Source organism: Tyto alba, unplaced genomic scaffold (genome assembly GCF_018691265.1).
Source record: "Tyto alba isolate M040663 unplaced genomic scaffold, T.alba_DEE_v4.0 Super-Scaffold_8, whole genome shotgun sequence".
NCBI lineage: Eukaryota > Metazoa > Chordata > Aves > Strigiformes > Tytonidae > Tyto > Tyto alba.
In genome coordinates, this window is record NW_024881329.1 from 15,174,632 (window position 1) to 15,189,706 (window position 15,075).

At 36.3% G+C, this 15,075-nt stretch overlaps 1 long non-coding RNA gene across 1 annotated transcript; it reads right to left on the reverse strand.

Moving 5' to 3' along the window:
- On the reverse strand, positions 1 to 4,875 carry LOC122152494. Its single transcript, XR_006164631.1, has 4 exons — positions 4,835 to 4,875; positions 4,159 to 4,229; positions 1,213 to 1,510; positions 1 to 394 (listed from the first exon to the last, which is right to left on the reverse strand). It is a non-coding gene; the product is annotated as an uncharacterized LOC122152494 (long non-coding RNA).
- Positions 4,876 to 15,075: the final 10,200 nt, after the last annotated feature.

The following is a 15,075-nucleotide window of genomic DNA, read 5'->3' on the forward strand; positions in this document are numbered from 1 at the left end:
TGTAGACACAGGGGTTTTTTTATTTGATATTGTTAACAGCTTTTTAGGATCAACCATTCTGAATGCCACAAGCTTTCTCTCTGTGATCAGTAACAGAGTTCTGCTTGTATTAGCAGAAGATTTCTCTAGTATTATGTTTGGTTAAAGCCAAACCTGCTACCTTAAGCACTGCTGAACTGTAATGAATTCCCAGAATACCAACCCATGTTTCAGTTCTTTTATCTATCTTCAGACGGGTCAAAGAAGAAAGTTGATTTTGAGACATTCAGCAGCTAGTCTAAGTTTGAGATTTACTGCATGGATAGCCATATGCAAGAGTTATTTTCTCATTCCAGCAAATTTTCAGTGTTTTATATTTTTATCTCATCCAGAAGTGGAAGAAAAAGTTGAAAATCTAAAAAAAATATCAACAGAACAGAGACAGTTAGAAGTCTGTCTTGATCTGAGAGATATATCCTTTAGACTGTAGCATATTATCTTTTCTATCTCAACACACATTTTTATCTGTCTGTATGGGCTAACACTTTCCTCAGGTGTTGTCGATGAAGAGAGTGATATTATTCTATCAGGTACGTTTGCAGAACTCCTGTTGTTCAAAGAGGGAATGTGTTTATACATTTATCTGGTGGAACACCTGACAATTTTACTTGGTATGTGCTGTAACATAAACATGCAGATGACAGGATTATCTGTTATTGCTGTGGGCCTATTTTCCTGTTAGTTTATCTTGCTACGTGTTCTCCTGCTTTAAGGACTGAAAGTCAGACTAAGTTTGGCTTTTTATCTAAAAGAGTTCACAACACAGCAACAGCTGTTATGCTGTTATGTGCTTAACAGAACTGAGTAGGCTTTTTGATTTCATGCTGCCACTCCACCCCTGACAGTGTTAAGGTAAGAGTAGGAGGAAGACTCTCCAACATGCAGGTAGAACATGCTTTAATTGAAGCCAGTATCATGTACACATATTGGTTTTTGGACAAACACCACAAAATCAGGTTTATTCCCAGAGTTTGGCATTGATCCTGTAATGCACCCCTCTCACCTCTTCCACCTCCCATCTTCTCTGGTAATTTAGATTTTAAGCAATTGGGTACAGAGATTGTACTCTCTCTCTCTCTATATATATATATATATACACACATATATATATATACACACACACATATGCCATATGACTCATCCACTCTTGCTGGTGGGTTTGTTGATACTTACCAAATACAATCAGTAAATAATAACTTATGTCAACTGAAAGTCCTCACGGCTACACAGAATTTGAAGTGAAAAATCCACGAGTGCCCTCTTTGAACCCATGGACTTATTTCAGACTCAGAAATCATCCACATAACATAGCGTTGGATGACTTCTTAAAGTTGTAATTTTTTTTAGGTTTTTGTTCATCCTGTAACTTCCACGTTCAGCCAAGCTCCATCTTCTTTATCAAAGTAAAAGGCTTGATAATATCACTGCAAGGTCTGCTCCTTAATAGTTTAATAAAGGCTGGTGGAAATTCCTGGAGCAGGAGAAGAAGAGAGTTCATCAGAACTTGAGGAAGAAATCTCTAGTTGCTGCTGTCTGCTTAAGGTCACAAACACATTTTCGTTGACTGCTCCAAATCACCTGGGATACCTAGTGCAGAGATGCCATCAGACTGAAAGTTGAGCATGACTCACCTCAGACTTTTTCTATACTCCTTATAACTCCTCAAGCAAAGTCTGGAGCTGTTTATCCAGTTTTGTGCTCCCCAGTATGAGAAAGACATTGGCATACTGGAGTCCAGCAGAGAGTCACCAACAAGGTGGAGAGTCTGGAGCACATGGTGAATGAGGAGAGGTGAGAGTGCTGGGCTCCCTCAGCCTGAGAAAGGGATGATTTAGGGTGGGGAAAATCTCAGTTGTCTGCATCTGTGTAATAGGAGGATTTAAAGAAGATGGATTCTTCTCAAATGTAGACCATGAGAGGATGAAAGGAAATGGGCATAGATTGAAACACAGGAAATTCTGATTAAGCACAGGGAAAACAAATTTTCCACCTTGATGGTGGTCAAAACTTGGGACTATATTTCTTCAGAAAAGATTACTACGACTGTTTATATTCAACCAAAGATGAATAAACTGGTAATTGCATTGAGATTTCCATTTAAGTTCCTTAACTGTAATTTACATGTCCTTCTGAGATAAACAGAACAAGAGAATATGAGAAAGCCTGTTAATTGTTGACCTTTCTTATTTAAAATTTAAGCAAATATCTGTGAGATGCAACTGTATGAAATTGTTATTATTTCATCAAATTTAAAATCATAAAAATATTCACAAGAAGTCAGAAGTGAAAGAGAACACACCTGTGGGTGTTTCTAATTTTCTTTTGGAAAGTTTGAAAATCACTCAAAGGCAAATAAGGAGAAAAATCTGTTGGTCTTTATTACTCAAAACATGTTCTCTGAAATGACAGAGATTCTCTTCATGCTAGTATTTAGTTCTAGTCTAGAGTGAACCTCTGAAACAAATCTGTTTGTTCCCACTTACTGTTTGTTAGCTTTAAGGGTGTCTCAAATCTCACTGAAAATTAAACTGAAGTGGAGGATGTACCATAGAAGCTTATTAATGCAGCCTAGCTGACAACAGCCCCAGTGTACGCAGAACCAGCCTTGAACTACTCCAACTGTTCTGATTTGCAGATGTTCTGTTATTGTGCTTCTCTGCTTACACATGTAAATGTGACCTGAATGGCCAATACTGTCCTGTTGAATTCAAACTAATTTTGTCTAAGCATTTGATAATATTTCATATAAACTCAACAGGAGGTTTTGCTTGACTTTAGCATTAGGAAGGTGAAGCTTTGAGTAATGACTCCAAGATGTGGTCATAGGTATAGTATTCTGGGATAATTACAGATGAACCTCAAGTGATGTTTTTAAATCTTGACCCTATTTTAGCTTCAATAAAAATGATGTAGAGTGAACTTGGAAACAATTAAATTTGACTTCTATAGGGATAAATTAATATGTTAAAAATTAATATCTTCCTCAGGCTACTGTACTTATTTATCTCACTACAATTCAATTTCATAACCTTTCTTAGCTCCAGCCAAAAAAAAAAAAAAACCAAAAAAAAAAAAAAAACCAAAAAACAAAAAAAAAAAAAAAACAAAACAAAACAAAACAAAACAAACAAAAAAAAAAAACCAAGCAAAACAACTTGTTAAAAGAGTTATTGAAAGTGAAGAGTAGGAATTTTATTCACTTGCACTTCTTCCTGAACTTACTGAATACAGTGGTGGAAGATCAATAGGGGTGTTTCTAGAGAGAATTTTGTTAAGACTTTTACATAGTTAAATTGGAAGGATGTCAGTTCAATATTAATAGTCTACATCTGTCTTGAAGGTAAAACAATAATCTCAAGTATTAGTAAGTGAGCAGAGCCTGCCATAGCCCTTTTATGACCATCATCTATGACTTAAACCTAAAAGAATATTTACTGGCTTCCTAGTCTAAAGAATTGATCACTTGGGTCCACAGTTCAACAGCGCTCTTAACCATAAGCTTCACACTGGAGACACTGTACTTAAAGCTAGGAACATGCTTAAATGCTGTGTTTGGTCGGGACTATATTGGTGACAAGAAATTCCTTTAAATTATTATTGCAAGGAAAAAAAAAAAAAAAAGATATTTTGAAAAAGGATGAAGATAAATAGATTTTGGGACACTACTTATTTTATATTTTCTTTTCTCATCTTCCTCTCTCCCCTCCTCCCTATTTTTCTCTCAGGAATGCTCAAGAATGGACAAAATGCTTAACTGATATTTAAGCATTTTAATATCACAAAGAAGAAAATTCTTGCCTCAACAAGACTTTTTGACTAAATAAGCCAGCAAGCCAAAAATACCACCATTCACAAAATTCTATTAATGAGGTTCCTTTTTCCTATGCCATCTGGTGGATTCTCATTAAAACTGCATAGACAGCTCAACCAGCCCCTAATTTAAAATGGCATGAATTTCTATCCAGAAAATTGGACAATTTTTTAACTTATCTCTTAAAAAATGATTAGTCTTTCATCTTCACAAGTAGGATACTGGTGCAAAATTCTTAAATACATCTTCAATAATGAATAAACTGAAAATGCTCTTATACTATTCACATGGTTTTCTTTCTTCCATACCTTCTTGAAGAAGCAGATGTCAAATTATGTTATTTACATCATGCAGTTTTAGTCTTCATTTAAATAAGTATCTGGAAGGAAAACGAGATAGTGATCCAAAAGTCAGTCTATCAGAAGAAAAATATGTTAAACAGGCTATAGTTATAGACTAATTTGATTCCTAACCTTACTATATAGGCTGCATTTAAAAGAAGAAAATGTTATACATTTTTTGGAAGAATAGAAGAAGTGCTTGAAAGCTATGTTCTACATAAAATGCACTTTAAGTACTGTAGCTATAAGGTCTCCCCGGAGCCTTCTCCTCTCCAGGCTGAACCCCCCCAACTCTCTCAGCCTGGCCTCCCAGGGGAGCTGCTCCAGCCCCCCCAGCATCTTCATGGCCTCCTCTGGCCCCGCTCGGGCAGGTCCGTGTCCTTCTGCTGTTGGGGGACCCAGAGCTGGACACAGCACTGTGGGTGGGATCTCACCAGAGCGGAGCAGAGGGGCAGAATCCCCTCCCTCGACCAGCTGCCCACACTTCTCTTGAGGCAGCCCAGGACATGGTTGGCTTTCTGGGCTGCAAGAGCACATTTCTGACTCTTGGTCAGTTTTCCATCCACTGATGCCCCCAAGTCCTTCTCCCCAGGGCTGCTCTCAACCCACTCCTTGCCCCACCTGGATTTCTGCTTGGGATTACCTTGTGCCATGTGCAGGACCTTGCACTTGGCCTTGTTGACATTGTGAGGTTTGTGTGGGCCCACCTCTCCAGCCTGTCCAGGTCCCTCGGGATGGCATCCCTTCCCTCCAGACTGTCACCGTACCACACAGCTTGGTGTCATTGGCAAACTTGCTGAGGGTGCACTCAATCCCACTGTCTGTGTCGCCAACAAAAGCACAATCAGAAAGTTCATGTGCCTCTACATGTCATTATATGATCTTCAAACTCTTAATATATGATAATTACCAGCACAGCACACATCATACAGATATCACCACTGTGACTGAACAATTGTATACTGATAATATGAAGAAATAGATGTATTTTTTACACAGGAAAGAAAAAAAAAAAAAAAAAAACAGCATTTGTTTTCAACTAACATTTTAAGCCTCGTCTTTTCTCACTGAATAATAAATAAGCATATGATTGAATAAGTTCCTAATCTTCATATTTATTATTAGGTCTATAACCCATGGCTCCTTTCTTCCAAGAAAGTACAGCATTGAGTCATAATCCTATTGATTCAGTGGGACTGTGATACTATTGAAATTGCCCTACTGTAAGTATTGTTTATTCTCAATGACAGCTGAAAATAAAAGGCACAGATACTCAACTGTTATAAATGGAATGTCTTGAAAATGGAAATACCTTATATTTAAGCTGGATGTTATGAATATCTACTTATACATTGGAAGTATATATGTGAGTGCCATAGGGCCTAGATTTTAAATACTAGCCAAATTACAGTTAATCACTACTTGCATGATTAGTATCTGGATTTCTGCATTCTTCAATACAGTAATTTCAAACACAGAAAAAGCAAGAAGTTGAGAACTTGCGGAATATAGCATAGTAAAAAATGCTATAACTGAGCCTAGGCTTTCCTGTTAAGTGAAAGGAAAACAAAATATTTTTGTTAATTCCTTCCTCTTAATGATTACATCATGATGGGAAAATCAGATCAAAAACAATTAAGTAAATGGGATTATGGAGAATATTGTTTGCTTACAAAACAGGGGTTATATGATAAATAAAGGGTAAAATCCATTGCCACCCAAGTATTCCCCTCGCCTTCACATTACAGATTCATAAATGGAAAAGTGGCCATGCAACTTCAGTTTTTATCAAAAATCTGTCAATATTGGAAATAAAAATAAAACTTCTTGCATGCCAATTCAGATGAAAAAATAGGTGATTTTATAAATTATTCTTTTTAATATAGTAAAGTTTTATGAATTACATTATATTTTCCCAGAAAAAGTTTCATAATTAAATGAGAACATCCTCTATAAAAAAAAAAAAAAAAAAAAAAAAAAAAGACCACAAACCAACACTTACACTTATCCTTTCACCAATTCTGAGGAGAAAAATAATCAGCAATAATTATTGTCATTTGAGATTGTAGTCGGATCTGGAAGTCTGATGGTTAAAATGTTTAAAGCTAATACTCCTTTCTATTTGAAGAGACGAAAGTAATACCAGAAAGTTATCAGAGAAGGCAACTGACCTTTTACATTTTCCAGGTTGGCAAACCATCTAATAATGTCGAAAAGCACTTCTTTTGAGGAGTACAGTTCTGACATTCTGTTTGAGGTTCACCGTTATTTTAAAAGCTCTACAATACCAATTCCCACTGAGATAATGTATGTGACAGAGGCCGTCCCCATCTTCTTTCCTAAAAGTCCCTTAGGGAGAGGCTCTCAGCCTGTAAGTACCCTTTCCCAGAGTCTATTCTTGGAAGCGTTTTTCCCTGCAGCTCCCATTTGAGACTGGTATCTCCAATTCATGTTAATATTTGTCCATGTATACCCAGGCACAGAACAGAAACTTGCCTCTGAACGTTAAAGAATTATGACAGCTGAAAAAGTTGCTGCTGCCAGAACAAGCAATCATGTCTAGAAGTCTTCTATGACTACTGTAGAATTGCCTGGCATGAGCCATAATAACTTGCTCTGACAACAGCATCTGACATGGTAGTTTCAGCCCATTTTCAGGTTGTTTGCTTTCCCTGGGGCAGTATGGGAGATGACAGAGACATCCTTTCTGCATATGGCATCTTGTGCAATAGACTCTCTGACTGCACAATACACCTGACACTTTCTAGAAAGCACTGGACATTTGAAGACTGACTGTAGTGAGCATGCACATTAAGTCTGGTCACGATACAGGAGACAGACTGGGCAGATAAAATGCTTCTGCTGCTCAAATAAGCTCTGAATCTGGCCAAACTACATAATTCACTTAGAATAAGTGAAATGATTGGGGAAAAAAAAATTTTAGATGACAACTCTTTGGCAATGGCATTTAGCTCATTATGAGCTACTAATACCTATCATCATGTAGAAAACAGTGACAGTACTGGCATATCTGCTCTCAGTAGGGAGCTAAGATGGAATGAATGTGGAAATTGGGATGTGTTTTCTTTATCATTGCTTTCTTTTAATTTCAGTATATGAGTACTGAACGGTTGTGAAATATTGACAAGCATGATTATACTCTTATTACTGAAGTTGTACCTATTTTCAAGTGCCAACTTTTACTGAAAAAGTTTTGCTGTAAACCCCAGTAGTCAGTAACTCTCTGAAGTGAAATGTGTGCATTGTTCTGTGTTAAAATTTGCAGGTTTTGGAGACAGTCGGGATGGAGTTTGCAACCATGTTACATCTGAATTCCTCTACTGTGCATCAGTGAATTAATTCCATCAATCATTAACTTCAAGTTGCTTCTTAGTAACCTATAGCTATTATCTGCGTATCTCTTAGTAATACTTAACTTTACTTTTATTAAGCTATATGAAAAAATAATAAGATGTATATATTACTGTACTCAGCCTTCTACGGGTTGTTTACAATCAGAAAGCAATCTAAATTAAAATTTTAAAGAACCAAGACCGTCTTGCTTTCTAGTGCATAATTCAAACTATTCTAGACAATTACTCAATGCATGTAACTATTTGTAAGATTATAAGGGCATGGAAGTAAAAAAAAAAAAAAAAATACAAAATGCCTCCTAAAAAGCTTTCATCAGAGTTAGAGCATTAGAGTTTAACCAACTAAGTACACTTGCAAATCTTTGAAACATTGTATGTTAATAGGAAGGGAGAAAAGTAGAATTATTCATGAACAGATTAGAAATATTGATGGGATCCCCTCCTAAGCAGAGAAAATTATCAAAGGAAGATTATGTAATGTACATTAAAACCTTGGTGGTTATGATAGCATAATTATAGGAGACATAGCCATTGCCATACATAACAGGTCAGATGAAAGTCTCTTCTGAGGTTTCCTCAGGCGAGCGTGTCAGGTGAATGTGCCAAAAACTGAGCAGTTCTGAAAACTGGAAAATTATCTTACTAGGATAAGCTCTTCACTAAGTCCCATCCTCTGGAAATTATATGTATTTCTTTAAGTTAATGGAAGTACAGAAGCAAGGATGCATTTCACTCTCATTTCCTAAATGTAGCAGTTTAGTGATATAAAATACTGAAAAGGTCTGTAATTTTCACCAAAGCCCACCAGCAGCTGGCTGTTGAAACCCTTTGCAAATCTACATCATTTCAGAGCCTTCAGCTCTCCATAAAATCCAAGCCACACAGACCACGTTGTTGGACTGACATATAGAGCATTATCTTACAACCAACATAAAACACAGCAGAAATAATAACTCTATTAGAAAGTATTCTTCTGTATGAGCAGAAAGGAAGAGATCTCAGGGATGGAAGGGACTTATAAAAAATGAAATAAAAGGGCCCCTCTCTGAGTTTCTATTCATTACAGGAGAGTCCTAAAAGTGAGATTAGACTAGATAATTATTTTTATTTTATTTTCATGATTGAAGCTAGGCAGGATGAATGCTAACCTGTGCTTCACTATCAAAACTGACTTAAGCAAAATCCTAAGTAGAAATGAATCCTAGACTTTGAAGCATACAAGTTATTTCTGGAAATGCAAAGGAAGATCTTTATGCGACTCAGCATAAAGCTATACCTAAAAACAGGTTCACACCCTAAAAAAATCCCTGAACATTGCAAAAGTGGTAATGCTGTGTTTCATATAGGCACTAAAGAATCCATTTTATGAAATAAGTACTTTTCAGTTCTGGAATACATTCTTAGAAAATCTTATAAAGCATTCATTTAGAATAATTATAGTTGCAAGAGTACACAAAGGTTGGTAGTTTTTGTTGTTCATCTCTGTGACAGTTTATTTGAATAGACTGAAAATACACTTCCCTACCAGAATTATGTTTCCTATCATCATCTTTTCCATCTCTTTTCAATGGAACAGGTTTAAATATCCTCTCAGCGTTTCAGACAGTTGGACCGCATTACTCTCAATCTTTCACTCTTTCTCTGAACTTCTACTCCGTCACTGAACCTGAATGAACATGGTCCTTTTTCAGATCTCTGGGGTCTTCATGAATTCACTTGCTGGCTCTTTATCGATCAGCTGTCTTGACTTTATTATGACTCTTTAGTTTTCTCATACTTTTTAAGCCTTCCATATCAATCTCTGTAGATGGGAAGGGATACAGTTAATCCTGAGATGCTTTCTGAGTGTATTTCCTGTGAAAACACCAATTTAAATAACAACTTTAAACTTTTCTATTCTCTTCAGCATTAAATTGACTTCTTCTATATATAAATTATATTTATGAAAGGCACTATAGGAAAATCAATAGTGTTCATTTGTCATACAAAATGTAGTTGTAATGCATTGTTGCAGAGTACATTGTATTGTCTATTGGTCTCTAAATAAAACCTCCACAGAAAAAAAAGGGTCCACTTAATGGAATTCTTTTATATCTTAATAAGAGGTGGAAGAGTGTTCTTTGATCTCTAGCTGAAAAAACATTATACAAAATATGAATTTCACCACCCAACACTGCTACACAGACCTCTTCAGAGGTAGTAATTGTTGGCTTTACAAGAGAATAGGAAGCTTTTTGATGTATACTTGGATGTGTATGTTTTATTCATTTTCAGAGGGGATGATTTGATGAATTATGTATATCTTCTATCTTCTCAGATACTACATGGTTAAAGCCATTTAGTGACTTCTTACAGAATGCAGAAGCAGAAGAGCACCAGTGGGGAACTGCCATGCACTACAGGAAATGCAAGCGTGGGCTCAAGTCTGACTTGTGCTCCTTGGCTACAGGGAGTTAGTTGTGATTTGGAAGTAACTCCCATGAAATTTTTCTTGTTGTTATTCAAAGTTCCCAGTATTTCAGTAATGAAAATCAAATTTCTCTGGTTCATACAAAGCTGAAAACAGAGAAGAGAAATGCAATTTCTTATTTGATCCTTCAGAGAAAGTCTTGGTGTAGCCCCAACTTAGTATTATTTATGAAGTAGAGTATTACTGTGATTTGAGATTTCAGCATTGCATTTCATAATCAATAGCATTATCATTTTTATGTAAAAAATGCAGCGAGTACCTCATACAATGGTATTTCATATGTCATAGAGCACATGGTTACAGTTACTTCTGTTAACAATACACAAAAAAAACCCCAACCTATGTTGATGACATCATTTCAACAAATGAGGTAAACAAACACTATTAGTTCTTAATTCAGCCTGCTCTATTCAATTATGACACCATTATATCAGTGAATAAAACCACCTTGCATAATTAACAAAATAGAAAATGTTTAACTATAGTTTTTTAAATTAAATATTTCTGACAATAAAACAAAACAAAACAATCTATAAACACAAGAGATGAAAAATAGTTGTTTAACACGCAAAATCAGAATATGGTCAAAGCTGCAGCATAGGAAAGGCAGACCTACTCCAGACTTCATTTTATACTTAGGTCAAAATATTACAAAATGTGATAATTACATAGCCGTGCTTCACAAGTGTATTACACATCTATGATAGTCAATCCATAGGCATGACATAATTTGCATAAATATCTATATTATAGCCTAACAAGCAGTCATAATTCCCAGAAAAAAAAGAAAAAAAAAAAAGCAGCAAAATCAAAACCAAAGCAACACACCCATCCCAAAGACAAACATAAAACAACAAAAAAAAAAGGAGAATTGCTGGACTGACTGATAGGCTTTGGAGAAAAAAAAAAATAGCTCTGTCCATCATTAAATTAAGGCTTAGACTCGAAGACTGTTATAAATTATGAAAAGAGTCTGAAATTAAATGTTACATGACGCTTATAATGTTTGGCCCTGTGTGTGTAGATGCATATATGTAGGGGGGGGGTGTGTGTGTATATAGCTGCACACTTATAAATACACATAAGAAATGTAGGTACTGCCTATACACTGGACAAAGGAAAAAAAAAAAAAATGTAACATCTGGTAGATGCCTTCATCTTACTAGAAGGTTTATAGTAACACTTTTTTACTCTTGAATAGTGCTGGTAATGCCTTTCAGTCCTACCACTGCAGGGAATTCAGTAAAACCACAGAAAACACTTCTGTGCCAACTTGATATTGGGCTAACAACTGGCTTATTACTGCCCATTGGTCCTTCATGGAAATGGAAATGAGGGAAAATTAAGAGAGATGATGGGTTTCCTGGAATCATCCTACAATATACAGCTTGTGAAAAGAGAGAGGTGTTCTTTGAGAGATCTTTTCGTCACCTAGTATGGAATACTAAAAGGGTGTTTCAGTATGAGTCAATAACGTTGAAATGAGAAGAAAATTCACACTTTTGAAGCATATGCCTATAAGTAACACCATCTCATCCAGACATAAAAATCACTGCGGGAAAACATGATCCAATCAGATGATCAGAGACCAAAATACCCAATTCTAAATGTGATTAAAGACTGTGATTATGGGTCTGAATTATGAAGAAGCATCTATTTTAATACTGGGTTAAGCTGAAAATTAAAAGTACAGCAACATTTGAAATTTCACTGTGATCAATAACAGAACCTGAAGATCTGGGTAAGATGAATTCTAAAATCCATAGTCAAATGAACAATTTGTATCACTAAAGAGGAATGGATTGGTCTTACAAGAGTCTGAGTGCATCCCTGGATGAATAAAATGCTGTGAGTACTTCACAGAAGAGAGTGCTCAGCAAAAGCTATTAAATCTCTAAGATGTTATTGGAGAGGAAGTGACCACACCAGTTTGTAAAGGAAATTTCCACTAAAAGAAAATTAAGTTAAATTCCACAAAAGGTAGAAACAAGCCTGTAGGGAAATTAAAAAGTTATTTTACACACCATCTATTTTTATATCAGTAGTTTAATGTGATTAATTATTGCTTATGAAAGCAAGAATCTAAGAATGGAGATTGATTTCCTTCATGCACTACTCAATAGTAAGGAGCTCTTACAGAAGTACTCTGTCTCAAAGGTCCTGAAATAAAGAAGAGAATTAGCAATGAATCAGACAAATGACCCAAAATGACTTCATGCTTGTACTTAACATATCTAATGCGTGTCTGAACGCACATGTCCAAAATGATAGAGTTATAGATTGAATAAAGTTGTAACTGTGAAACAGTAATTCTTTCATGAGATCTTGTGGCCTTTGCTGTTGATTTTTATGCAAACCTCTTCTCACTAAATTAGGGATTAGTCATTTCCAGTGGGAAATTTCACAGGTTCCAATGACAACTGTGAAAATATCCTACATTACCACATACGCTAATTATAGAAATAGTGATAAAAAACTGCATCTTTTCCCTTGCAATCTCATTCCCCCCGGGCTTGCCTAGCATATCTTGCATAAGCTGTAGGAACAGGTCATCTGGAAATAACTCAAGATGGGGAAAAGCAAAACTGATTTCTTGACAGTAGGAAATTGTAGTAGGCCTGTTTTTAATTACATTATATATTCTTTCAGTCCCTATTAGAAACTCTCTTTCGGTTCCCTCATGGAAAGTACAAGACTCCATCCCTGCCTTTAGAAGGTAACATTGCTGATCTTAACCAGAGAGGCAACCACATGCAAATATCCAAATGTGAAGGGTAGAATAGGAAATGAAGTGCATGAAGTCAGATTAATTTCTTCAAACGCATAACCACAAATTATGTATGTGTGTGTGTATATATGCACATATATAAAGCAAAAATAGGTAAATATTACAATTAAATCATCCCTTCTTTCCAAAATGACCTTTCGGAATGTATCGTTTGATGATACATTGTGTGTAAGAACAGAGATTCAGAGCATGCTGTCTCTCAGGTCATTCCACCTGTTCACAGCTGATGCCACTAAGTTGGTATTTTTCTAATATTTCAGCCTACTGCTGGGAATTGCTCTGCTTTTGGAAATGCTTACTTTCAAAATCCATGCACATCCATAATCATTGAAACTGCTTGTGTTTATCAGTTCACCTTTAATCCCACCAGGTTTAAAGCACACACTGTTGATTAGTACCTTACAAGAAGGAGTACCCATCATTATGAGTAGCCCACGCTACAACCAGGCAGCAAAACACTGTGTGACTGCTGTTTGATGAAAACTGAGCACTTAGCTAGAATATATTGGAACTGAATTAGTGTTGCATCTGTTGCTCTAAATTCCACTATATAATAAATTTTTTTAAAAAAATAATCCTGAATGTCAAATGGTATTAGTAGAAGAAGCAATTTAAACCCACACAGATTGAATTCTCGTATTTATTTTTTCTTCTTTGACATTTTGGCAGCTTGTTTTGTATTGGTTGCTACACAGGATGGTGAGGAAAGGTTAAGTGTGCAGCATTTTAGTAAAAGTCAATTAGTTAATATGTGTGTTTTCAAGCATCTTCAGCCCTGCACTTGAAAAGTCCCAGCCACCTTTCACATCAATTTCAGGTAATCTATACAGCTGACACAGATGTGTTCTGGGTTTCACAGAGGTTTTTCTGTGAAATCCATCCCATTTTCAGTGTGTGAATTTTGTACTCTGCTGTGGAAGTATCAGTTTGTAATCAGTTCATTGAAGGTTCAACTGTGTCTCCTTCAAAATTAGGGTTTGGTTTTGGTCATGCTATATTTCTAATAAAAAACATTTTAAAATTATAAAATGGAGGTGTTTGAGCAATGTGTTTTATGATCACTTAAATGAAAAGTTCCTTCTATCCAGAAGGACAAGATTTGAAAAACAACATTTCAAATCAGGGCACATATCCAAGAAAACAGCTCCAAAATTACAAATGTGAAGAAGTGTTATGCAAAGTGATAATGCTAATGGATTGCTCTGTATGGGAACAGTAATGAAAGCACAAGAGAGCTGATGACCACTTCCCCCCCCTGCCAGCATACACAGCTCTGATTTAAGCAGTTCATAGGTCTGCTTTTGCATAAGAAGCCACATATTGTGAATTTAGTGCTTCACAGAAGGAAAGATTTTTTTTTTTTTCCCCCATGTTCCTGGATTAATGTGTCTGATTTGATTTATTAAATATACTGCTGATTATAATCATACCTGACTTGATTTATTGTTTATTTATTTCATGATGGGATGAACTTAATAGAGATATAACTGAAACTGGGTCCAATTTAGTCACAATTGAGGACGGTTCAGATCTAATTCTGTGTCTTTTTGCTAACAAACAAGGACTACAAGTGTAAGAAATCTGAAAAGTTTTGTAATGGTCCTAATTCTGCTGTTTATAAAAATAATAAGAAAAAGCTCTTTAGGCAAAAACAGAGTTACTACAATATAAACTACAGGATATTTTATTTAATCAGTGCACATCATTCTGACAGAGAATAAGTAACATGGAGAAAATATTTTACCTCTTCACACAAACCTTTGAATACACATTTCAGATGGCCATTTCTTAGTCAAAAAGGATAAGTTCATAAGCTAAATGAACAAAGCATGTGATAAGGTAAGAAAACAGTAGCAGTAGGGCAGGCTGCAAAGCCAGAGAAGTGCCCAAGCCCAGGACTGCACCGGGTCAGTACGGCCTGCTGTGGGAAGGGAGGTCGCAGCACCAGCCACTCCTGAAAACACATTCCTGTGAATCCCCATCTCTTTGTGGGGGAGGATTCCTCCCCGCCGCTTCTCACCCACATCGTCAAACTTGGGTTACAGAGAGCAAACACTGCCCAAGAAGAGCTCTTCTCACGTACCCGTACAGCTCGGGTACCAGGGCCAGCAATGCTCAGCTCGCCTGGGCACAGGGCTGAGGCCTCTGGCTCCATTTGCCCCTCTCCCTGAACCCAGGTTCCACAGCGCTATTCTGTTTATCTGAACTCTGTACCCATCTGAAGACTCACTCACTCAGCCTTTTTTAGTCTT